Below are 26,076 nucleotides of genomic sequence, written 5' to 3' on the forward strand. Positions count from 1 at the left end.
AAGTCTTCCTCCTATCCGGCAAGAAGAGGACATCCGGACCGGCAAACATCTTCTCCAAGCGGCATCTTCGATCTTCTTCCATCCGGTGCGGAGCGGGTCCATCTTGAAGACCTCCATCGCGGATCCATCCTTCTTCTCCGACGACTAGACGACGAATGACGGTTCCTTTAAATGACGTCATCCAAGATGGCGTCCCTCGAATTCCGATTGGCTGATAGGATTCTATCAGCCAATCAGAATTAAGGTAGGAATATTCTGATTGGCTGATGGAATCAGCCAATCAGAATCAAGTTCAATCCTATTGGCTGATCCAATCAGCCAATCAGATTGAGCTCGCATTCTATTGGCTGTTCCGATCAGCCAATAGAATGCGAGCTCAATCTGATTGGCTGATTGGATCAGCCAATCGGATTGAACTTGATTCTGATTGGCTGATTCCATCAGCCAATCAGAATATTCCTACCTTAATTCCGATTGGCTGATAGAATCCTATCAGCCAATCGGGATTCGAGGGACGCCATCTTGGATGACGTCATTTAAAGGAACCGTCATTCGTCGTCTAGTCGTCGGAGAAGAAGGATGGATCCGCGATGGAGGTCTTCAAGATGGACCCGCTCCGCACCGGATGGAAGAAGATCGAAGATGCCGCTTGGAGAAGATGTTTGCCGGTCCGGATGTCCTCTTCTTGCCGGATAGGAGGAAGACTTTGGACCCTCTTCTGGACCTCTTCAGCACCGGATGCCAGGACGGATCGGTGATACCTGGATGGTGAAGACAAGGTAGGAAGATCTTCAGGGGCTTAGTGTTAGGTTTATTTAAGGGGGGTTTGGGTTAGATTAGGGGTATGTGGGTGGTGGGTTGTAATGTTGGAGGGGGGTATTGTATGTTTTTTTTTACAGGCAAAAGAGCTGATTTTCTTGGGGCATGCCCCGCAAAGGGCCCTGTTCAGGGCTGGTAAGGTAAAAGAGCTTTTACATTTATTAATTTAGAATAGGGTAGGGAATTTTTTATTTTGGGGGTCTTTGTTATTTTATTAGGGGGCTTAGAGTAGGTGTAATTAGTTTAAAATTGTTGTAATATTTTTCTTATGTTGGTAAATATTTTTTTATTTTTTGTAACTTAGTTCTTTTTTATTTTTTGTACTTTAGTTAGTTTATATAATTGTAGTTATTTGTAGCAATTGTATTTAATTTATTTATTGATAGTGTAGTGTTAGGTTAATTGTAGGTAGTTTATTTAATTAATTTATTGATAGGGTAGTGTTAGGTTTAATTATAACTTAGGTTATGATTTATTTTACAGGTAATTTTGTTATTATTTTAACTAGGTAACTATTAAATAGTTCTTAACTATTTAATAGCTATTGTACCTGGTTAAAATAATTACAAAGTTGCCTGTAAAATAAATATTAATCCTAAAATAGCTATAATATAATTATAATTTATATTGTAGCTATATTAGGATTTATTTTACAGATAAGTATTTAGCTTTAAATAGGAATAATTTATTTAATAAGAGTTAATTAATTTCATTAGATTTAAATTATATTTAAGTTAGGGGGGTGTTAGTGTTAGGGTTAGACTTAGCTTTAGGGGTTAATCCATTTATTATAGTAGCGATGAGCTCCGGTCGTCAGATTAGGGGTTAATAATTGAAGGTAGGTGTCGGCGATGTTAGGGAGGGCAGATTAGGGGTTAATACTATTTATGATAGGGTTAGTGAGGCGGATTAGGGGTTAATAACTTTATTATAGTAGCGCTCAGGTCCGCTCGGCAGATTAGGGGTTAATAAGTGTAGGCAGGTGTCGGCGACGTTGAGGGGGGCAAATTAGGGGTTAATAAATATAATCTAGGGGTCGGCGGTGTTAGGGGCAGCAGATTAGGGGTACATAGGGATAACGTAGATTGCGGCGGTTTACGGAGCGGCAGATTAGGGGTTAAAAAAATATGCAGGGGTCAGCGATAGCGGGAACGGCAGATTAGGGGTTAATAAGTGTAAGGATAGGGGTGTTTAGACTCGGGGTACATGTTAGAGTGTTAGGTGCAGACGTAGGAAGTGTTTCCCCATAGGAAACAATGGGGCTGCGTTAGGAGCTGAACGCTGCTTTTTTGCAGGTGTTAGGTTTTTTTTCAGCTCAAACAGCCCCATTGTTTCCTATGGGGATATCGTGCACAAGCACGTTTTTGAGGCTGGCCGCGTCCGTAAGCAACTCTGGTATCGAGAGTTGCATTTGCGGTAAAAATGCTCTACGCTCCTTTTTTGGAGCCTAACGCAGCATTTGTTTGAACTCTCGATACCAGAGTTAAATTTATGGTGCGGCCAGAAAAAAGCCCGCGGAGCGTTAACAGCCCATCTACCGCCAAACTCCAAATCTAGGCCATAATATTTAAAAGACAAGCTTTCGAGAGTTTTCCTCTCTTCCTCAGGTCTAAAGCAATACTGATCATTCTGATATAGATACACATCACATACAACAAATGGAAGGGAGGGAGGGGGGTGAGAGGGGGGGTCATAAAAGAAGAGAATGTTTCTGAAGGAGAAAATAGCTGAGAATAGCCAGAAAGAATAAATAAACAGAAGAGAGTAAATAGGCCAGATGAGAGGAAAAACAAAAGGAAAAAGAAACCAATATAGGACAATACGATGAGAGATTATAGAAAGTTATGGTAGTGTGTGAGAAAGCCAGAGTCTACATTAAGTCCTTCATTTCTGGTATTGAAATGTGTGATCATTTTTATCTCAAACGTCTTTCGTTCATGAGAGTCTTTGAAATTCCCTTTAAGAATTTTAATCCTGAGGTTAAGGATGGAGTGACCAGTCTGGGTGAAGTGATGACCAACAAGGGTACAATATTATGTTTTTGATCGAGTGTCTGTGTAGATTCATTCTGAGATGCAGCTTTAGGCCAGTTTCTCCAATGTAGCAACCTCTGTCACACGCTGTGCACTGTATCATGTACACCACATTAGCAGATGAGCACGAATAGGATCCTTTAATATTGTATGACGCGTTGTTGTGTCTGGCTGTGTTGTTGTCACATATATGTTGACACAGTTTGTAGAGTGATTTGTTGCATCGTGCAGTGCCATTCTGTGTAAGCTTCTGTTCTGTGGTTAATTTGCTGCGGACCAATCTCTGTCTCAGGTTAGGAGGTTGTTTGAATGCTAGTATGGGGGGTTCAGGAAATATTTTTTTGAGTGTGGGGTCCTCTGAAATTAGTGGTTGTTGCTCTTCAATAATTTTGCGCACTCCTTCCAGAGTAGGTTTGTAAGTGACTACTAGAGGGGTTCTTGTTTTGTTTTCCTTTTCTTTGTATTGTAGGAGTCTTTCCCGTGGTGTTTTTAGGGCAGATTTGATTTTTTTAGATATTGTTCTTTCCTTGTAGCCCTTTTGCCTAAATGACTCTGACAGTGTACTCAGGTGCTGATCTCTGTCTTTTGTGTCAGAGCAAATGCAGTGATATCTGATAGCTTGGCTGTAGATGATACCTTGTTTGGTGTGATTGGGATGGAAGCTGGAATTGTGGAGGTAGCTTTCTTCTCCTTCTGTCCATATTATGAAAATATCATCGATGTAACGATAATATGTATAAGGTTTGTGGGGCTGAGTACATAAGAATCTGTATTCTAGGTACGCCATGAAAAGATTGGCGTATTGGGGTGACATTTTTGTGCCCATCGCTGTCCCTGTCATTTGTAGGTAGTAATTTTTGTTAAAACTGAAATAGTTGTGTGTGAGTATGAATTCTATAAGCTGGGCAATAGTTGCACTATCATATTTGTGTGTTGTTTGGTGGGATGAGAGAAATTTACTGCAGGCCTCAATACCATCCTTATGCGGGATGTTGCTGTATAAGGATTCCACATCCATAGTAACTAGTATAGTGTTTCTAGGTAGTTCATTTATCTGGTTAAGTTTATTAAGGAAGTATGTAGTGTCCTGTATAAAGCTATCAGTCTTAATAACAAGAGGCTTAAGAATGTTTTCTATTAGGCCAGATATTTGTTCAGTGAGTGTTCCCATACCTGTTATAATGGGGCGTCCTGGGTTTCCTGGCTTGTGGATTTTGGGTAGCATGTAGAAGGTACCCATCTGAGGATTGGAAGGTACCAGAATTTCTAATTATTTCTGTATGTGTTTAGGAAATGTTTTGATAAGTTTTGTGAGTTTAGCTGAATATTCCTTGGTGGGGTCTGTGTCCAGTTTTTTGTAGTAGTTTACATCAGACAACTGACTGTAACCTTCTGTAGTGTAGTCCTGGGTATTCATGATAACTACTGATCCACCCTTGTCCGCCGGCTTGATGATGATGTTATTATTATTCATCAAGTTTTTCAAGGCATTTCTTTCCATATGTGAGAGGTTGTAAGCGATTTTTTTCTCTTGTGTGGTGACTAGGGATGCCACTCTCAGGCGAAAACTTTCAATGTAACTGTCCAATTTGATGTTACGTCCTGCTGTCGGTGTAAAATCTTTGTTCTTTTTCCTACCATTATTATCCTGTTTGAGAGTCATGTTTTTCTTGGCATAAAAGAATTCCTTAAGTCTCAATCTTCTGAAAAAGTCTGACTATAACTGGATGTGATCAAGATTTGTGTTAGGACAGAATGTTAGCCCCTTGGATAAGACTGATTTTTCAGGTATTGAAAGGTGATGATTAGAGAGGTTTACAATCCCAGTATTGTCCGTGAATTGTTTTTTAAAGTTAGCAGGCTCAGTTTGGTTTGGGTCATTGGTAGTTTTGATTGGAGTAAGCTGTTTTTCAATGGAGCAATCAGTTGATCTTTCATTAGGGCTTTCTTTGTGCTGTTTGAGCTCAGCCAGTTTCTTATTCTTTTTCCTGATGAGATTATGTTGTTGTTTCCTGTAGAAGTAATCCATTTCTATTTCCATTGCTTTGGTTTCGGATGTAACCTGTTGAAGATCTTGAAATAAGGACTGCTTATGACAGAGTATTTTTTGTTTTCTGTCATATAGTTGGTGAATTAGGTTGTTGCGTAGTTTCTCACTAGTCTGTCTGCAGAGATTCTCAGCATATGGTGAGTTGTAGGTAGTAGAAAGTGGGTTCTTAATTCGAAGTCCATTAGGGATTAGATACATTTTCTTACAAGGTGAAAGAAAATATATGTCACTGTTAATTTGTGTTTCTCTTCTAATCAGTTTGATCATTTGCTTCTTTATGCGGCTGAATACGGTATCTGCCATAGTAGTGAAGATTGGAGTAGCTGTGTTAGTCCAGTAGATAGATGCTCAAAAAACAAAGTATTGCAGTATGCATATATATATATGGGAAAAGAAGAGAACAAAAAAAGGGATCTAGTAGCACTGGTTCTATAGTGTAGATTCTTAATAAAAAATGGATATATAGGTTAAAATTAAATATGCTCTAAGACAGTGTTTTTCAACCAGTGTGCCGTGGCACACTAGTGTGCCGTGAGAGATTCTCAGGTGTGCCACGGCATACTGACAATAGTGTGACATTTTTAAAATTTTGCTTGTTTTTTATTCTGGGCCATTTTTTTTATTTTCAGTGAAATGATGACTGAGGGTAACAGCGCAGCGGCAGCTCGCTTCCCCGACCTGTGTTCACACTTGGAAGGACCCCCACCCACCACAACACGTGTCTAGTGCCAGCTCTACACGCCGCAACAATATATATATATATATATATATATATATATATATATATATATATATATATATATATACTGTATATGCTGTATTAGGCTACAATATGTTATTTTGTAAAATTTTGGAATGGTGGTGTGCCGCAGGATTTTTTAATGTAAAAATGTGTGCCACGGCAAAAAAAAGGTTGAAAATCACTGCTCTAAGAGATACATGAATACAGATATCAACATAAATGCATGAGATACATATGCTGTTGTGTTCAAATTGGAAAAAAAACAGTCTGTTTATATACAATTATAGTGAATGTGGCAGCAATTCAAACTTACAGAAAAAAACCTCAATCTTATGAGGTAAGGGGGTCGATCCGATAAAAATCGTCGCCCGCAAAAGCCGGCGACGCCAATATTTGCGCGGGTTTGGTATCCTATATACGGCGTAACCTAGAAGTTACGCGCGTATATTTCTGCCGTCGCCCGTAGTTTTTTGGGCTATAGGCAGGTATACCAAACCCGCGCAGTTTGGTATCCAATATGCAGCGTAAGGACTTACGTGGCGAAAATGGAGAAAACTTACTCCATTTTCACCTCGCCACAAAAAGCAGCCGTAAGAAGCCTTACGCTGACTATTGGAGCCCCGTAACTCCCTAAACTGGCTGCTAAAATAAACCTAACACCTAACGCATGCGCAATGTCTATCTCCCTGTCAACCGCGATCTGCTAAAATAAACCTAACAACTAACGCATGCGCAATGTCTATCTCCCTGTCAACCGCGATCTTCTAAAATAAACCTAACACCTAACGCATGCGCAATGTCTATCTACCTGTCAACCGCGATCCCCCCCCCCCCCGAAATCCCTAATAAAGTTATTAACCCCTAAACCGCCGCTCACAGACCCCGCCGCCATCTACATAAACTAACCCCCTACTGTGAGCCCCTAAAACCGCCGCCATCTACCTTATCTATCCCCTAATCTGACCCCTTACACCGCCGCCACCTATATAAAAATTATTAACCCCTAACCTAATCCCCCTATACCGCCGCCAGCTATATTAATATTATTAACCCCTAATGTAAGCCACTTACACCGCCGCCATCTCTATTAAAATGATTAACCCCTTATTTAATCTACCTACCTCGCCGCCAGCTATATTATCTATATTAACCCTAAGTATATTATAGTTAATATAGGTATTACATTATATATATTAACTATATTAACCCTAATTATATTAGGGTTAATATAGTTAATATAGTTACTATAGTATTTATATTAACTATATTAACTCTATCTAACCCTAACACCCCTAACTAAATTTATATTAAATTAATCTAATTCATTTATAAACTAAAATATTCCTATTTAAATCTAAATACTTACCTATAACATAAACCCTAAGATAGCTACAATATAATTAATAATTACATTGTAGCTATGTTAGGGTTAATATTTATTTTACAGGTAAATTGTTAATTATTTTAACTAGGTATAATAGCTATTAAATAGTTATTAACTATTTAATATCTACCTAGTTAAAATAATTACCCAATTACCTGTAAAATAAATCCTAACCTAAGTTACAAATACACTTACACTATCAATAAATTAAATAAACTACAAACATCTATCTAAAAATACAATTAAATTAACTAAACTAAATTACAAAAAAAAAACAAACACTAAATTACAAAAAATAAAAAAAGATTACAAGATTTTTAAGCTAATTACACCTATTCTAAGCCCCCTAATAAAATAATAAACCCCCAAAATAAAACAAATTCCCTGCCCTATTCTAAATTAAACAAATTTCAAAGCTCTTTACCTTACCAGCCCTTAAAAGGGCCTTTTGTGGGGCATGCCCCAAAGAATTCAGCTCTTTTGCATACAAATACAATACCCCCCCCCCCATTACAACCCACCACCCACATACCCCTATTCTAAAACCACCCAAACCCCCCTTAAAAAAGCCTAACACTACCCCCTGAAGATCTCCCTACCTTGTCTTCACCACACCGGGCCGAACTCCTGATCCGATCCGGGCGATGTCTTCCTCCAAGCGGCAAAGAAGAATTCTTCCTCCGGCGATGTCTTCCTCCAAGCGGCAAAGAAGAATTCTTCCTCCGGCGACGTCTTCCTCCAAGCGGCAGCAAAGTCTTCATTCTTCCGGCGGCATCTTCAATCTTCTTTCTTCGCTCCGCCGCCGCGGAGCATCCATCCCGGACGACTACTGAACTTGGAATGAGGTACCTTTAAATGACGTCATCCAAGATGGCGTCCGCCGAATTCCGATTGGCTGATAGGATTCTATCAGCCAATCGGAATTAAGTTAAAAAAATCTGATTGGCTGATGGAATCAGCCAATCAGATTCAAGTTCAATCCGATTGGCTGATCCAATCAGCCAATCAGAGTGAGCTCGCATTCTATTGGCTGTTCCGATCAGCCAATAGAATGCGAGCTCAATCTGATTGGCTGATTGGATCAGCCAATCGGATTGAACTTGAATCTGATTGGCTGATTCAATCAGCCAATCAGATTTTTTTAACTTAATTCCGATTGGCTGATAGAATCCTATCAGCCAATCGGAATTCGGCGGACGCCATCTTGGATGACGTCATTTAAAGGTACCTCATTCCAAGTTCAGTAGTCGGCCGGGATGGATGCTCCGCGGCGGCGGAGCGAAGAAAGAAGATTGAAGATGCCACCGGAAGAATGAAGACTTTGCTGCCGCTTGGAGGAAGACGTCGCCGGAGGAAGAATTCTTCTTTGCCGCTTGGAGGAAGACATCGCCGGAGGAAGAATTCTTCTTTGCCGCTTGGAGGAAGACATCGCCCGGATCGGATCAGGAGTTCGGCCCGGTGTGGTGAAGACAAGGTAGGGAGATCTTCAGGGGGGTAGTGTTAGGCTTTTTTAAGGGGGGTTTGGGTGGTTTTAGAATAGGGGTATGTGGGTGGTGGGTTGTAATGGGGGGGTATTGTATTTGTATGCAAAAGAGCTGAATTCTTTGGGGCATGCCCCACAAAAGGCCCTTTTAAGGGCTGGTAAGGTAAAGAGCTTTGAAATTTGTTTAATTTAGAATAGGGCAGGGAATTTTTTTTATTTTGGGGGTTTATTATTTTATTAGGGGGCTTAGAATAGGTGTAATTAGCTTAAAAATCTTGTAATCTTTTTTTATTTTTTGTAATTTAGTGTTTGTTTTTTTTTGTAATTTAGTTTAGTTAATTTAATTGTATTTTTAGATAGATGTTTGTAGTTTATTTAATTTATTGATAGTGTAGGTGTATTTGTAACTTAGGTTAGGATTTATTTTACAGGTAATTGGGTAATTATTTTAACTAGGTAGATATTAAATAGTTAATAACTATTTAATAGCTATTATACCTAGTTAAAATAATTAACAATTTACCTGTAAAATAAATATTAACCCTAACATAGCTACAATGTAATTATTAATTATATTGTAGCTATCTTAGGGTTTATTTTATAGGTAAGTATTTAGATTTAAATAGGAATATTTTAGTTTATAAATGAATTAGATTAATTTAATATAAATTTAGTTAGGGGTGTTAGGGTTAGATAGAGTTAATATAGTTAATATAAATACTATAGTAACTATATTAACTATATTAACCCTAATATAATTAGGGTTAATATAGTTAATATATATAATGTAATACCTATATTAACTATAATATACTTAGGGTTAACATAGATAATATAGCTGGCGGCGGGGTAGGTAGATTAAATAAGGGGTTAATCATTTTAATAGAGATGGCGGCGGTGTAAGGGGCTTACATTGGGGGTTAATAATTTTAATATAGATGGCGGCGGTGTTAGGGGCTCACTTTAGGGGGTTATAGATATAATATAGCTGGCGGCGGGGTACGGGAGCGGCGGTTTAGGGGTTAATAACTTTATTAGGTTGCGGCGGGGTACGGGAGCGGCGGTTTAGGGGTTAATAGCTTTTTTATTGTTAGGATAGTGAGGGGGGATAGCGGATAGAGGGTTAGACAGTGCGGGCTATGTTAGGGAGGCGTGTTAGACTTGTCGGGCTATGTTAGGGAGGCGTGTTAGACAGTGCGGGTGTTTTAGACTTTAGTCAGGTTTTATAGGCGCCGGCAGTTTCTAACGTGGCGCAAGTCACTGGCGACGCCAGAAATTTGTACTTACGCAGATTTCTGGACATCGCTGGTTTGTCAGACTTACGGCACGTTAGCATCTGACGGCGACTTATATGGGATAGCTCGAGTTGCGAGCTAAAACTGCGGGCGACGCCGGTTCCCTCGCTTGCGCCGCAAACTGCGATCTATATCGGATCGCGCCCAAGGTGTTTGCACAGCACAAATCCACTCCTCTGGAAATCTGCTTCCCTCTTGGGGTAAGGTGAAATCTTCAAAGCACTGACAGCAGTCAGTGTTCCCTCTGCCTTTTTGTATCTGTTCCTTCTCAGAGTATGGTAAATTCCTTCAGGAATGCATATTCAAAGAAAGAAGCCGCAAATAGTGTGATACTGTTTTAAAAATATGATACACTTTATTCACAAAAACATTCACACTCTAAAAATGCCTGCTTACACTCAATAACCTCAAAGATGTGAGGTATTTAAAAGCTCTTGGGGGTCTGTATATATAGATAATGATCACTCTCTGTACACACTGTACTCAATTTTCACCCTTAAAGGGACAGTAAACACTTTGAGATGGTAATATAAAATGATAAATTGTATATATAAAACAGCTCTGCAATATACTTTCATTATTTATTTTGTCCTCTTTGCCTGTAATTCGATTCTGAAATTGTGAGCTGTTCAGTTCCTGTTAGAAATGGAAGTGCAGAACTCTGTTAAATCCAGCACAACCATTGGCTGCACACTCTAGTGACCTATTTTTAACTGTCTCTAATTGGCCACAGCAGAGAAGGTAACACAAGTTACAACATGGCAGCTCCCAGTGTTTTATAGACACTAAAACTTTACACTTATTTTGTCACTTTTTAAACAACTAATGAAACTTTAAAAAATATGTTTGCATGTTACTCATGCACTAATCTTTTCTTTGAATGTATCATTCTATCTAGCATGTATTTAGTGTTTAATGTCCCTTTAAGCCAAAAAGTCCTCAGTAGCAGGAATACAAACAACCCGGGTCCTCCGGTATCTGGATGAAGTTTGTTTGTCTTGACTTGTCTAATGCATTTCAAAGGCTTTATAATAATTCCTTCTTCCTCAGAGACTACTTCTTAAATGAACAGCTGTTCTTTTATTGCAAGAAATATCTTGCGATCTTTGAGCAGTTTGATACATGCCCTTCTATTGGCTACAAAGCACACACCTCTCTCCAGCATCGAAACATCACAATGATTGGCTGATTTTGAGGGTATGTGCGGCTATAATGTTATTTGTGGCCGAAAGTGATTCATAATCAAAAGCAGAGAAACCTGAAATATCTTGTATAGTTATTTACAATTTGCTGAAAATTATTTAACATCCTAACAGTTTGAATATTCATTATTATAATATGCATGAGTTTGAATTGAATAAACTTAAAAACGAAAAAAATAATTGCTTTAATATTCCATTCTATTCATACTTGGTATAATTCATCTATATCTAGACACATTTAGTACAATAATCTCATATATAATAAACAATTGATATAAATTATAAAGGACAATCAGCTTATCAAAAAATGCATCTTTATATATGTATATATCATATATATATATATATATATATATATATATATATATATATATATATATGTTATTTTAAAATTTATTATATATTTAAAATATGCTAAAAACATATTAAAATGTAAAAATATATATAATAATACAAACACTACAGTACATGAATAAGTATGAATTAACTAATACCTATAAATTGGTACTGTATCTGATGATAAAATTTGTATATACATTTTAAAAACGTTTCTAAGGGTTGTCTATCCATCATTGATTTTCTAAAAATGCAGCAAGATCTATATCTTTATTAAGACCATTGGGTATAAGAGTATTCATAGTATGTATCCAGAATGTTTCTTTTTTTCTTAAGGCAATTGTTCTATTTCCCCTAACAAACAGCTGTATTACCTTTATCGCTGTTGATTTTCAAGCAATGCTGTGTTTCCTGTCTTCTTAAGGCATATTACAGTTAACTTGGGTTTATCGCTGTGTTACTGTGTGTAAATAAATACATACATATATATATATATATATATATATATATATATATATATATATATATATATATATATATATATATATATATATATATATATATATATTGTACAGGGAGTGCAGAATTATTAGGCAAATGAGTATTTTGACCACATCATCCTCTTTATGCATGTTGTCTTACTCCAAGCTGTATAGGCTTGAAAGCCTACTATCAATTAAGCATATTAGGTGATGTGCATCTCTGTAATGAGAAGGGGTGTGGTCTAATGACATCAACACCCTATATCAGGTGTGCATAATTATTAGGCAACTTCCTTTCCTTTGGCAAAATGGGTCAAAAGAAGGAGTTGACAGGCTCAGAAAAGTCAAAAATAGTGAGATATCTTGCAGAGGGATGCAGCACTCTTAAAATTGCAAAGCTTCTGAAGCGTGATCATCGAACAATCAAGCGTTTCATTCAAAATAGTCAACAGGGTCGCAAGAAGCGTGTGGAAAAACCAAGGCGCAAAATAACTGCCCATGAACTGAGAGAAGTCAAGCGTGCAGCTGCCAAGATGCCACTTGCCACCAGTTTGGCCATATTTCAGAGCTGCAACATCACTGGAGTGCCCAAAAGCACAAGGTGTGCAATACTCAGAGACATGGCCAAGGTAAGAAAGGCTGAAAGACGACCACCACTGAACAAGACACACAAGCTGAAACGTCAAGACTGGGCCAAGAGATATCTCAAGACTGATTTTTCTAAGGTTTTATGGACTGATGAAATGAGAGTGAGTCTTGATGGGCCAGATGGATGGGCCCGTGGCTGGATTGGTAAAGGGCAGAGAGCTCCAGTCCGACTCAGACGCCAGCAAAGTGGAGGTGGAGTACTGGTTTGGGCTGGTATCATCAAAGATGAGCTTGTGGGGCCTTTTCGGGTTGAGGATGGAGTCAAGCTCAACTCCCAGTCCTACTTCCAGTTTCTGGAAGACACCTTCTTCAAGCAGTGGTACAGGAAGAAGTCTGCATCATTCAAGAAAAACATGATTTTCATGCAGGACAATGCTCCATCACACGCGTCCAAGTACTGCACAGCGTGGCTGGCAAGAAAGGGTATAAAAGAAGAAAATCTAATGACATGGCCTCCTTGTTCACCTGATCTGAACCCCATTGAGAACCTGTAGTCCATCATCAAATGTGAGATTTACAAGGAGGGAAAACAGTACACCTCTCTGAACAGTGTCTGGGAGGCTGTGGTTGCTGCTGCACGCAATGTTGATGGTGAACAGATCAAAACACTGACAGAATCCATGGATGGCAGGCTTTTGAGTGTCCTTGCAAAGAAAGGTGGCTATATTGGTCACTGATTTGTTTTTGTTTTGTTTTTGAATGTCAGAAATGTATATTTGTGAATGTTGAGATGTTATATTGGTTTCACTGGTAAAAATATAATAATTGAAATGGGTATATATTTGTTTTTTGTTAAGTTGCCTAATAATTATGCACAGTAATAGTCACCTGCACACACAGATATCCCCCTAAAATAGCTATAACTAAAAACAAACTAAAAACTACTTCCAAAACTATTCAGCTCTGATATTAATGAGTTTTTTGGGTTCATTGAGAACATGGTTGTTGTTCAATAATAAAATTAATCCTCAAAAATACAACTTGCCTAATAATTCTGCACTCCCTGTATATATATATATATATATATATATATATATATATATATATATATATATATATATATATATATATATATATATATATATATATATATATAGTATATATTTATGCACAAGAGATGTGTGAAACCAGTGCTGGGGCGTTCTATCACTTATACAGCCAATTGCTGCCCAGGTATACTTATCAGGGGATTAGGAGTCCCTGACCCTAAACACCTCATCCCTATTAAACAAATGTGAGAAAAATGATTTTGTTAGGTTTGTATACCAGAGGCGCAGCCTGTATTCAACAAAAAAAAGCACATAAACAATTAACAACTAAATAATTCCAAATATGTGGAATAGAAAGTAATATATATATATATATATATATATATATATACAAAACACGGAAGGGAACTGCACTCTCATACCGGACCGGGTACACATCTCATGACCCTGCAACATGCTCAGCCCTGGGTGCCACTGGCACTCACAGGAAGCTGTGCTGTCCCCAGAGCCACAAGCAGTTAACCCCAGACAGGTCTGGGTGCAAGAAGCATAGGGAAAATTACAAAACAAATTAATACAACACACAAAGAAAACCCAGCACTCACTTACAAGCTCTCAGCTAAGATTTAAAAGCAAAACTGGAAAGGTTAGTCACCGCATCTGGCCAAATGGGACAAGCTCAGGTACCACGTCAAGGTCCTCTCCAATACCTGAGACCCTAAAACAGCCACACAATGCAAGCTTTCAAATCCAAACAAACTGAAAACAAAAAAAGGGTGCACAGGAATATGTAATCACCCTAGACATATACAAAACACGGAAGGGAACTGCACTCTCATACCGGACCGGGTACACATCCTATGACCCTGCAACATGCTCAGCCCTGGGTGCCACTGGCACTCACAGGAAGCTGTGCTGTCCCCAGAGCCACAAGCAGTTAACCCCAGACAGGTCTGGGTGCAAGAAGCATAGGGAAAATTACAAAACAAATTAATACAACACACAGAGAAAACCCAGCACTCACTTACAAGCTCTCAGCTAAGATTTAAAAGCAAAACTGGAAAGGTTAGTCACCGCATCTGGCCAAATGGGACAAGCTCAGGTACCACGTCAAGGTCCTCTCCAATACCTGAGACCCTAAAACAGCCACACAATGCAAGCTTTCAAATCCAAACAAACTGAAAACAAAAAAAGGGTGCACAGGAATATGTAATCACCCTAGACATATACAAAACACGGAAGGGAACTGCACTCTCATACCGGACCGGGTACACATCCTATGACCCTGCAACATGCTCAGCCCTGGGTGCCACTGGCACTCACAGGAAGCTGTGCTGTCCCCAGAGCCACAAGCAGTTAACCCCAGACAGGTCTGGGTGCAAGAACCATAGGGAAAATTACAAAACAAATTAATACAACACACAGAGAAAACCCAGCACTCACTTACAAGCTCTCAGCTAAGATTTAAAAGCAAAACTGGAAAGGTTAGTCACCGCATCTGGCCAAATGGGACAAGCTCAGGTACCACGTCAAGGTCCTCTCCAATACCTGAGACCCTGAAACAGCCACACAATGCAAGCTTTCAAATCCAAACAAACTGAAAACAAAAAAAGGGTGCACAGGAATATGTAATCACCCTAGACATATACAAAACACGGAAGGGAACTGCACTCTCATACTGGACCGGGTACACATCCTATGACCCTGCAACATGCTCAGCCCTGGGTGCCACTGGCACTCACAGGAAGCTGTGCTGTCCCCAGAGCCACAAGCAGTTAACCCCAGACAGGTCTGGGTGCAAGAACCATAGGGAAAATTACAAAACAAATTAATACAACACACAGAGAAAACCCAGCACTCACTTACAAGCTCTCAGCTAAGATTTAAAAGCAAAACTGGAAAGGTTAGTCACCGCATCTGGCCAAATGGGACAAGCTCAGGTACCACGTCAAGGTCCTCTCCAATACCTGAGACCCTAAAACAGCCACACAATGCAAGCTTTCAAATCCAAACAAACTGAAAACAAAAAAAGGGTGCACAGGAATATGTAATCACCCTAGACATATACAAAACACGGAAGGGAACTGCACTCTCATACCGGACCGGGTACACATCCTATGACCCTGCAACATGCTCAGCCCTGGGTGCCACTGGCACTCACAGGAAGCTGTGCTGTCCCCGGAGCCACAAGCAGTTAACCCCAGACAGGTCTGGGTGCAAGAACCATAGGGAAAATTACAAAACAAATTAATACAACACACAGAGAAAACCCAGCACTCACTTACAAGCTCTCAGCTAAGATTTAAAAGCAAAACTGGAAAGGTTAGTCACCGCATCTGCTTGTGGCTCTGGGGACAGCACAGCTTCCTGTGAGTGCCAGTGGCACCCAGGGCTGAGCATGTTGCAGGGTCATAGGATGTGTACCCGGTCCGGTATGAGGGTGCAGTTCCCTTCCGTGTTTTGTATATGTCTAGGGTGATTACATATTCCTGTGCACCCTTTTTTTGTTTTCAGTTTGTTTGGATTTGAAAGCTTGCATTGTGTGGCTGTTTTAGGGTCTCAGGTATTGGAGAGGACCTTGACGTGGTACCTGAGCTTGTCCCATTTGGCCAGATGCGGTGACTAACCTTTCCAGTTTTGCTTTTAAATCTTAGCTGAGAGCTTGTAAGTGAGTGCTGGGTTTTCTCTGTGTGTTGTATTAATTTGTTTTGTAATTTTCCCTATGGTTCTTGCACCCAGACCTGTCTGGGGTTAACTGCTTGTGGCTCTGGGGACAGCACAGCTTCCTGTGAGTGCCAGTGGCACCCAGGGCTGAGCATGTTGCAGGGTTATAGGATGTGTACCCGGTCCGGTATGAGAGTACAGTTCCCTTCCGTGTTTTGTATATGTCTAGGGTGATTACATATTCCTGTGCACCCTTTTTTTGTTTTCAGTTTGTTTGGATTTGAAAGCTTGCATTGTGTGGCTGTTTTAGGGTCTCAGGTATTGGAGAGGACCTTGACGTGGTACCTGAGCTTGTCCCATTTGGCCAGATGAGGTGACTAACCTTTCCAGTTTTGCTTTTAAATCTTAGCTGAGAGCTTGTAAGTGAGTGCTGGGTTTTCTCTGTGTGTTATATATATATATATATATATATATATATATATATATATATATATATATATATATATATATATATATATATATATATATATATATATATATATATATAAAAATATAATGAGTAGCAATAGATGACTAATACTCTATTGCTTATTCAAAGTGTATTTGAGTAATAAAAAATATAATAAAAAATTACATTCAATGCTATGCTAAATTTATCCTACATATTATTTCCTATGCTGAGGATAAAAAAGCCATCCAAAAGATTTCATAGATGGAGTTGAGCTATAGCAACAGGCTGTAGCAATGATGGATTAACCCCTTAACGACTGAGGACGTGCAGGGTACGTCCTCAGAAAAAAGGCAGTTAATGCCTGAGAACGTACCCTGCACGTCCTCAGTGTGGAAAGCAGCTGGAAGCGATCCTGCTCGCTTCCAGCTGCTTTCCGGTTATTGCAGTGATGCCTCGATATGGAGGCATCCTGCAATAACCTTTTTAAGTAATCCGGTGCAGAGAGAGCCACTCTGTGGCCCTCTCTGCACCAGAGATCGGTGGCTACCTGCGTTGGTGGGTGGGAGCCGGACCGGGAGGCGGGTGGCGGCCATCGATGGCCCTGTGGAAGTGAAGGGGGGCGGGATCGTGGGCGGGGGTGGCTGGGGGCGCGCATGGGCGCGCGCGCGTGCACGGGAGGGTGGGGGCGGGCGCGTGCACGGGGAGGGAGCGGGTGGGAACCGCTACACTGCAGAAAATCTGCAAATAAAAAAGATTAAATAATCGAAAAATTAAATAATCAGCAAAGTGGTGGGGGTTTGTCTGTGGGTGGGGGCCTGTTTTGAAGCTACACTACAGAAAAAAAAAAAACAAAGAGAAAAAAAAACACTTTTTATTGTAAACTGGGTACTGGCAGACAGCTGCCAGTACCCAAGATGGCCCCCAATAAGGCAGAGGGGAGGGTTAGAGAGCGGTTTTGGGGGGGATCAGGGAGGTTGGGGGCTAAGGGGGGGATCCTACACAGTAGCATATGTAAATATGCTAAAGAAAAAATTCATTTTTTTTTTAAAACCCTTTTATTTTAGTACTGGCAGACTTTCTGCCAGTACTTAAGATGGCGGGGACAATTGTGGGGTGGGGGAGGGAAAGGAGCTGTTTGGGAGGGATCAGGGGGTGGGATGTGTCAGATGGGAGGCTGATCTCTACACTAAAGCTAAAATTAACCCTGCAAGCTCACTACAAACTCCCTAATTAACCCTTTCACTGCTAGCCATAATACACGTGTGAGGCGCAACAGGATTTAGTGGCCTTCTAATTACCAGAAAGCAACGCCAAAGTCATATATGTCTGCTATTTCTGAACAAAGGGGATCCCAGACAAGCATTTACAACCATTTGTGCCATAATTGCACAAGCTGTTTGTAAATGATTTCAGTGAGAAACCTAAAATTGTGAAAAATTTTACGTTTTTTTTAATTTGATCGCATTTGGCGGTGAAATGGTGGCATGAAATATACCAAAATGTGCCTAGATCAATACTTGGGGTTGTCTACTACACTACACTAAAGCTAAAATTAACCCTACAAGCTCCCTAAAAGCTCCCTAATTAACCCCTTAACTGCTGGGCATGATACACTTGTGGTGCGCAGTGGCATTTAGCGGCCTTCTAATTACCAAAAAGCAACGCCAAAGCCATATATGTGTGCTATTTCTGAACAAAGGGGATCCCAGAGAAGAATTTACAACCATTTATGCCATAATTGCACAAGTTGTTTGTAAATAATTTCAGTGAGAAACCTAAAGTTTGTGAAAAAATTTGTGAAAAAGTGAACAATTTTTTGTATTTGATCGCATTTGGCGGTGAAATGGTGGCATGAAATATACCAAAATTGGCCTAGATCAATACTTTGGGATGTCTACTAAAAAAAATATATAAATGTCAAGGGATATTCAGGTATTCCTGAAAGATATCAGTGTTCTAATGTAACTAGCGCTAATTTTGGAAAAAAATGGTTTGGAAATAGCAAAGTGCTACTTGTATTTATGGCCCTATAACTTGCAAAAAAAGCAAAGAACATGTAAACATTGGGTATTTCTAAACTCAGGACAAAATTTAGAAACTATTTAGCATGGGTGTTTTTTGGTGGTTTTAGATATGTAACAGATTTTGGGGGTCAAAGTTAGAAAAAGTGTGTTTTTTTCCATTTTTCCTCATATTTTATCATTTTTTTTATAGTAAATTATAAGATATGATGAAAATAATGGTATCTTTAGAAAGTCCATTTAATGGCGAGAAAAACGGTATATAATATGTGTGGGTACAGTAAATGAGTAAGAAGAAAATTACAGCTAAACACAAACACCGCAAAAATGTAAAAATAGCCTTGGTCCCAAACGGACAGAAAATGGAAAAGTGCTCTGGTCACTAAGGGGTTAAATATACTAGAAAATAAAACATAGAAATATTGGAATATTGAAATAGTAACAATCTGGGCAGAGAAATGATAAGACCAAGTAAAAAAACATAAATAAAATAATGTAAGATAATAATACTTGATAGGTTAGAAAAGAAAACGCACAAAAAAAAAATTATGCACAAAAAGTCACAATTGATTAATACAATGGACAAGCACAATTCTTATCAATATATATATATATATATATATATATATATATATATATATATATATATATATATATATATATATATATATATATATCTAAAAGCAATTATTACACATACATAAAAAAACAATGATAAAAAGTACATAAGGTTCAGAAAATTCATAAAGAAGGCATAAGAATCCGGATCCCTTTGGATTTCTACTTACACTCCCTAACCTCAATCCAATGAGGTAAGTGCCTCTTAGTGTATGAAGAGTCCCTCAGGAACACAATGTTGGTGAATGCCAGTGGATAGTGTCAGTGAGTTCAGTCCTGGAACATATTCTGGGGCGTTTTCACATGAAAGACAAAAGAGAGCAAAGATTAGTACAACCCTGTATATAATGATGCACACAATAGCTTTATTTAGATATTAGTTGCTCACATTCATTAACCTCAATGGCATATGAGGTAATTGTTAGGCATAATATATTGTTAAAAACACTCCTAGGCATATAACCCAGTCCAGTCCCAGAGTCCAGAACAGTAGAATTTAAAATTGATAAATCCTGATGCGTTTTAAAGGAATGTGTAATTAATCTCCTTTTTCCTCAGAGGATATTACAGTTTACCCCAAAAATCCTTACTTAAAAACACTCGGGCGGCAGCACACCCCCTCTCTGTCGATCCAATGATTGGTTCCCTGCATGTCGAGTAACTCCAATCCATTGGTTCCTTTTGTCACATGCTACTTCATTTAGTCCATTGGATATTAGACTTACTATTCCAGTCACATGACCAGTCTGGCAGTTGATCGGTTCTTGCTTTTAACTATTAAAGTTATGTCACAAATTCATTGTACACACAGACTTAGTGCTGCGGATCCATTATAAAAAGAACAACCTATTAAAAATTCAATAAATATAAAACATAAAGATATGTGTTAAGATGCGAATAAAACAAAAGTACAAACTCTACATGGGTTTATTGGAAGAAGAGGTCATCTGGAACAACAATATGTACCTCCACAATATTGTCATCTAGGGGAGGTACATAGATGACATTATTTTCATTTGGGATGGAACCAAAACAGACCTGGATAAGTTTATTAAACAACTGAACACAAATGAATTCAATTTGTCCTTTACAGGAAAAAGAAGTAACACAGAAATAGATTTTTTGGACGTTGTATTTTTTAATGATAATACAGATATCTAAACAAAATTATACAAAAAAGACACAGATAGTAATGGGTAAATATATGCCAAAAGCGGACATCATCATAAATGGATTAATAATATAACCATGGGACAATTTCAAAAACTAAAAAGAAATTGTTCCAAGAAAGAGGATTTGAGCTTGAAGCTAGGGGATATAATCCATATAAATTACAAAATATGCTTGATAAGGTTAGAAGTATGGATTGAACAACATTATTAGCTATGGGTAAAAACAAAAAGGTACAGGATACAAGCCTAGATACAATTAATTTTATTATGACATTTAACGAGGGGGCATCAGAAATTAGAACAATTCTGATGAAGCATTGGCATATCCTGAAAAAGGATAATTTGCTTAATAACAGATAATGTTCCTAGGGTTCTTTTCAGAAAAAAATTGGAACCTAAAAAATATTCTGGCCCCAAGCCAACTTAAAAATAGTTCCAATAGAAAAGAAAATTGGCTCAAAAGATCCACGATTGGTTTCTTTAAGTACAATAGGCGGAACTGCGTAGCATGTGAACATAATTTTATACGCTGTAAGCCGAATAAAGAAGTAACATCTACTGTTACCAAAAAATCTCATAAGATTAATATGTTATGCAATTGCAAAACAGAATTTGTGGTATACCTCTTACAATGTGGGTGTGGCCTCCAGTATGTTGGGCACACCATAAGACCCTACAAGAAAAGATTTTTGGAACATATCAACAATATTGAGGTAGGAAAAAAGACCCACAACCTCTCTTACTTGGAGAAACATAACCAAAATCTGATGTTTCTAAGGGGCACAGTTCTAGAATGCATACCAGAAGGAAAAAGAGAAGGAAGTAGAGAACTACAACTCCGTAAAAGGGAAACCTTTTGGATTTATACATTACAATCTTTGTTTACCTATGGGTTAAACAAAGATATTGACCTTGCAGCATTTTTGGTCTAATATTTATTTGTTCCCCAGTATCCGCCTTTGTTTGTTCTCTGCAATACACTTTAGTTTTAAAAAAAAAATTGTTTTAAATTTATTGAAATCAATTTTTAACTAATGTTCTAAATTAATATCTTGCAATATTTACCTTTAGACTCATAGGTTTCCACAAAGTTTTGAATTATAACTATCCGTATACTAAAATGGCATTTTCTAGTTTTTAGTATTTTTATTAGTTTAGGTTTTATTTTTAATACAATTAATCCGATATAGAAATATATTTTTAACCTTTAGTACTATTTTATATATATGAGTTTAATATCCTAACATTTTATAATTTAATATTTTATGTATCTTAGCGTTTTAGAAACTATATTTATTCTTAATATCAAATAATTAAGACTTTTATTAATTATAACTGGCACTGGTCTGAGTGATTTCAATATGTGATGTGTATAAATAACTGTAAAAGCAAATATGGGGTGTCTTTCTTTCTTTTGCTTTGGAATGTGAAATTATCAATATGTATTTTGGCCATTTCAGAGTTTATTTTCAAATGGGGATTGCTATTACTCAGTGTGTACTTTTGTTTTATTTGCATCTTAACACATATCGTTATGTTTTATATTTATTGAATTTTTAATAGGTTTGTTCTATTTATAACGGATCCACAGCACTAAGTCTATTTGTACAATGAATTTGTGATTTAACTTTAATAATTAAAAACAAGAACTGATCAACTGTAGGACTGGTCATGTGACCGGAATAGTAAATCTAATATCCAATGGACTAAATGAAGTAACATGTGCCAAAAGGAACCAATGGACTGGAGTTACTCGAAATGTGGGGAACCAATCATTGGATTGACAGAAAGGGGGCGTGCCGCCGCATGAGTGTTTTTAAGTGAGGATTTTTGGGGTAAACGGTAATATCCTCTGAGAAAAAAGGAGATTAATTGCACATTCCTTTGAAACGCGTCAGAATTTATCCGTTTTAAATTCTACTGTTCTGGACTCTGGGACAGGACTGGGTTATATATCTAGGAGTATTTTTAACAATATATTATGCCTAACGAGTACCTCATATGCCATTGAGGTTAATGAATGTGAGCAACTAATATCAAAATAAAGCTGTATGCATCATTATATACAGGGCTGCACTATTCTTTGCTCTCTTTTGTCTTTCATGTGAAAACGCCCCAGAGTAGGTTCCAGAACTGAACTTACTGACACTATCCACTGGCATTCACCTACATTGTGTTCCTGATGGACTCTTTATACACTACGCGGCACTTACCTCATTGGATTGAGATTAGGGAGTGTAAGTAGAGATCCAAAGGGATTCGGATTCTTATGCCTTCTTTATGAATTTTATTAATTTTCTGAACCTTATGTACTTTTAGCAGTGTTTTTTATGTGTGTAATATTTGTTTTTATATATATATATATATATATCGATAAGAATTGTACTTGTCCATTGTATTAATCAATTGTGACTTTTTGTGCATAATTTTTTTTTGTGCGTTTTCTTTTCTAACCTATTAAGTATTATTATCTTACATTATTGTATTTATGTATTTTTTACTGGGTCTTATCATTTCTCTGCCCAGACTGCTACTATTTCAATATTCCAATATTTCTATGTTTTAATTTCTAGTATATTGAATCCATCGTTGCTACAGCCTGTTGCTATAGCTGTACTCCATCTATGATATCTTTTGGATGGCTTTTTTATCCTCAGCATAGGAAATAATCTGTAGGATAAATTTCGCATAGCATTGAATGTAATTTTTTATTATATTTTTTATTACTCAAATACACTTTGAATAAGCATTAGAGTATTAGTCTAATAGGTCATCTATTGCTACTCATCTTATTCTTTTATATATATATATATATATATATTACTATCTATACCACATATTTGGAATTATTTAGTTGTTAATTGTTTATGTGCTTTTTTGTTGAATACAGGCTGCGCCTCTGGTATACAAAACTATCTTTCATTTTCTCATATATATATATATATATATATATATATATATATATATATATATATATATATATATAAATAATAATTCTATAATATTTAATAATGGGTTTTATTGTGTATGTACTGTAAATATTTAAGATTCTAATATTCTTTATAAAGGGGATAATGTTATATGTTTTTATAAATATATAATTATATATATATATATATATATATATCTACAAATATATATATACAGATACAGTATCTCACAAAAGTGAGTACACCCCTCACATTGTTGTAAATATTTTATTATATCTTTTCATGTGAGAACACTGAAGAAATGACACTTTGCTACAATGTAAAGTGGTGAGTGTACATCCTGTATATTAGTGTAAATTTGGTTTCCCCTCAAAATAACTCAACACACAGCCATTAATGTCTAAACCGTTGGCAAAAAAAGTGAGCACAACCCTAAGTGGAAATGTCCAAATTGGGCCCAAAGTGTCAATATTTTGTGTGTCCACCATTATTTTCCAGCACTGCCTTAACCCTCTTGGGCATGGAGTTCACCAGAGCTTCACAGGTTGCAACTGGAGTCTTCTTAAACTCTTCCATGATGACATCACGGAGCTGGTGGATGTTAGAGACATTGCGCTCCCCCACCTTCCATTTGAGGATGCCCCACAGATGTTCAATAGGGTTTAGGTCTAGAGACATGCTAGGCCAGTCCATCACCTTTACCCTCAGCTTCTTTAGCAAGGCAGTGGTCGTCTTGGAGGTGTGTTTGGGGTCGTTATCATGTTGGAATACTGCCCTGCGGCCCAGTCTCTGAAGGGAGGGGTCATGCTCTGCTTCAGTATGTCACAGTACATGTTGGCATTTATGGTTCCCTCAATGAACTGTAGCTCCCCAGTGATGGCAGCACTCATGCAGGCCCAGACCATGACACTCCCACCACCATGCTTGACTGTAGGCAAGACACACTTTTCTTTGTACTCCTCACCTGGTTGCCACCACACACGCTTGACACCATCTGAACCAAATAAGTTTATCTTGGTCTCATAGGACCACAGGACATGGTTCCAGTAATCCATGTCCTTAGTCTACTTGTCTTCAGTAAACTGTTTGCGGGCTTTCTTGTGCATCATCTTTAGAAAAGGCTTCCTTCTGGGATGGCAGCCATGCAAACCTATTTGATGCAGTGTGCGGCGTATGGTCTGAGCACTGACAGGCTGACCCCCAACCCCTTCAACTTCTGCAGCAATGCTGGAAGCACTCATACGTCTATTTCCCAAAGACAACCTCTGGATATGACGCTGAGCACGTGCACCCAACCTCTTTGGTTGACCATGGCGAGGCCTGTTCTGAGTGGAACCTTTACTGTGAAACCACGGTATGGTCTTGCCCATCATGCTGCAGCTCAGTTTCAGGGTCTTGACAATCTACTTATATCCTAGGCCATCTTTATGTAGAGCAACAATTCTTTTGTTCAGATCCTCAGAGAGTTCTTTGCCATTAGGTGCCATGTTGAACTTCCAGTGACCAGTATGAGAGAGTGTGAGAGCGATAACACCAAATTTAACACACCTGCTCCCCATTCACACCTGAGACCTTGTAACACTAAAGAGTCACATGACACCGGGGAGGGAAAATGGATAATTGGGCCCAATTTGGACATTTCCACTTAGGGGTGTACTCAATTTTGTTGCATATTAGACATTAATGGCTGTATGTTGAGTTGAGGGGACAACAAATTTACACTCACTACTTTACATTGTAGCAAAGTGTCATTTCTTCAGTGTTGTCACATGAAAAGATATAATAAACTATTTACAAAAATATGAGGGGTGTACTCACTTTTGTGAGATACTGTGTATATATATATATATATATATATATATATATATATATATATACAGGGAGTGCAGAATTATTAGGCAAGTTGTATTTTTGAGGATTAATTTTATTATTGAACAACAACCATGTTCTCAATGAACCCAAAAAACTCATTAATATCAAAGCTGAATAGTTTTGGAAGTAGTTTTTAGTTTGTTTTTAGTTATAGCTATTTTAGGGGGATATCTGTGTGTGCAGGTGACTATTACTGTGCATAATTATTAGGCAACTTAACAAAAAACAAATATATACCCATTTCAATTATTTATTTTTACCAGTGAAACCAATATAACATCTCAACATTCACAAATATACATATCTGACATTCAAAAACAAAACAAAAACAAATCAGTGACCAATATAGCCACCTTTCTTTGCAAGGACACTCAAAAGCCTGCCATCCATGGATTCTGTCAGTGTTTTGATCTGTTCACCATCAACATTGCGTGCAGCAGCAACCACAGCCTCCCAGACACTGTTCAGAGAGGTGTACTGTTTTCCCTCCTTGTAAATCTCACATTTGATGATGGACCACAGGTTCTCAATGGGGTTCAGATCAGGTGAACAAGGAGGCCATGTCATTAGATTTTCTTCTTTTATACCCTTTCTTGCCAGCCACGCTGTGGAGTACTTGGACGCGTGTGATGGAGCAATGTCCTGCATGAAAATCATGTTTTTCTTGAAGGATGCAGACTTCTTCCTGTACCACTGCTTGAAGAAGGTGTCTTCCAGAAACTGGCAGTAGGACTGGGAGTTGAGCTTGACTCCATCCTCAACCCGAAAAGGCCCCACAAGCTCATCTTTGATGATACCAGCCCAAACCAGTACTCCACCTCCACCTTGCTGGCATCTGAGTCGGACTGGAGCTCTCTGCCCTTTACCAATCCAGCCACGGGCCCA

Source organism: Bombina bombina, chromosome 6 (assembly GCF_027579735.1).
Source record: "Bombina bombina isolate aBomBom1 chromosome 6, aBomBom1.pri, whole genome shotgun sequence".
Classification (NCBI taxonomy): Eukaryota; Metazoa; Chordata; class Amphibia; order Anura; family Bombinatoridae; genus Bombina; species Bombina bombina.